This window comes from Asparagus officinalis, chromosome 10 (assembly GCF_001876935.1).
Source record: "Asparagus officinalis chromosome 10, Aspof.V1, whole genome shotgun sequence".
NCBI classification, from domain to species: Eukaryota; Viridiplantae; Streptophyta; class Magnoliopsida; order Asparagales; family Asparagaceae; genus Asparagus; species Asparagus officinalis.
This window is the reverse complement of record NC_033803.1, coordinates 71,736,442-71,738,812: the sequence shown is the minus strand read 5'-3', so window position 1 is coordinate 71,738,812 and position 2,371 is coordinate 71,736,442.

The window sequence follows — 2,371 nt, the reverse complement described above, 5'->3', positions numbered from 1 at the left end:
ATATAAATAATTAGCTTGTGCTAAAGTTAGATCATACTGAAGCTATAAATCCTTTTGTTTAACTCTTGAAATATAAATAATTAGCTTGTGCTAAAGTTAGATCATACTGAAGCTATAAATCCTTTTGTTTAACTCTTGACCTTTGTAGATCTCCTGGCTAGAGAAATAAACTGCCTAAATCCTGAAATTATGCTGATCTTATATAATAGCATGCAATTAATTGCAAGAGAAATGATTGTTAAATTTCAAAGTATGAGAGAAATTAGCGGACTAAGACCAGAATCTATTTTTTTATTACTTTTGCTCCCGGTTCAGTCCAATTAGGGTCACACTTGTTGTCTCATTTAGACTGATAGATAGTCAAATGTATTCTTTTTTTCCTTTTTTCCCCCTTCCCATTATTTCGATAATTTACCATGAGTAAGGGGCACTATTGTAGGGTTCGGATCCCCTCACAACCACCCGCATGCGAGCAGACAATTATAAACCATCACGTGAAAATTGTTCTCTCTACGTGCACATTAGAACTGTCTACTCGTATGTGGGCAGTTTTGAGGGATCTTGATTTGCATACAAGTAACACATCAGAGATTCAATGCATAAGAACTCTATGCGGGATGGCAAATACTCATTATCAAGTTTGTAGTTTATATAACTAACAACAGATTGCAGATTTTAGAAGTTGCATAAAAGCTTTTATGCATATACAGTTTTATAAATAGAAGTAAACATTTATTTGCATAATGGAGGTTTACATATGTAAGGTAACTTTAGAGTAGACATTTAATATTCTATGTGGGATGTCAATTTTTGATTTGGTCGAAAACGGTTGAAATTATGGGTTAATTATGAAATAGGTGAAATTATTTGATACAGGACGGCAATTTGTGATTCAATTGAAAACAAACACAATTATGGTCTACAGTGCACATAACTTCAAGAATTTTGGAATACGTATAGAATATTTTATGTGAAACATCAATTTTTGACTTGGCAAAAAACAGTGATAATCATGAGCTTTTGTTCACAATTTTCACATATTGTTGAATATGCATAAAGTACTCTAGGTGGACGCCAATTTGTGACTTGGTTGACAACGACCAAAATCATGAGTTATGTTCCACAGAATATCATAACATATTTTGAACTACACATAAAATATTTTGTTGGAGTAAATTTCTTATTTGGCTAAAAATGACAAAATCATGGGTTATAGTCCAACAAATTAGGAAAGTTTGAAGTATGCACGAAAAAAGCAGGACAATTTTTTTTATCTGGTTGAAAGCAACCACAATCATAGGCTACTGTCCATACGAATTCGACAATTTTGAACTACACATAAAATATTTTGTGCATGAAGATAATTTGTTATTGGGTCAAAAACATCTAAAATCATGGATTATTTGTTATTTTGGTTGAAAGCGGCTAATACTCTATGCAGATGATAATTTCTGATTTGGTCAAGAACGTACAAACCTAAATTTTTTAGTACACATAAAATATTCCATGTCGAACGACAATTTGTGATTTAGTTGAAATGATCAAAACTACGATTTACAGTCCGCATAAATCCCAGAATTTTGGATTACACGCAAATTAATTTATGTGGGACATCAACTTCTTAGTTGGTTGGAAATGACCCTAGTCACGAGCTATAGTCCCTAGAAATTCCATTAGTTTGGAGAACAAATAAAATATTCTATATGAGTCAGCAATTATGATTTTATAGAATAATTAAAATTATGAGTTATAGCTCATAAATATCCGGGAAAACCGATGTGACGTGAAGTAACTTAGGGGGGTGTTTGTTTCACCAAAAAATTTGGCATTTGGTATGGATTACAAGTTTTGGGATAAAAAAATGAGTTTTTTTTTTTGTATTCTGGGATTCCATATATGATGTTTATTTTAAGAAAATTTTTTAGAATATTGAATCCCAAAAGTGCAAAAAGTGCACAATTTTTAAAATTTGCCAAATCCTCTCAATTGGAGAGGATTTTGACAAATCTCATAAATGTGTGTGTTTACCTCTCAATTTCAATGGATTTGACAAATCCTAATTTTATCTTTTTGTGGGAGGTAACCTCACCAAGATATCATGTTCATCGTATTACAAAATTTTGATATTTGGTAATGCTACAATTTGAGCTTAAAACAAACAAAATATTACAAATTGTAGTATTCCAAATCCCAAAATATTAACAAAACAAACAACATTTTAAAAAAATCCCAACCCATAACAAAACACGGATGACTTTCAAATCCCATGATGAAATCCATATCCTAAAATTATAGGATTTGAAACAAACACCCCGCCTTATAAGATTTTGCAGACCTACTACTGGTTTCAAAATACAAAGATTCCAGGGAC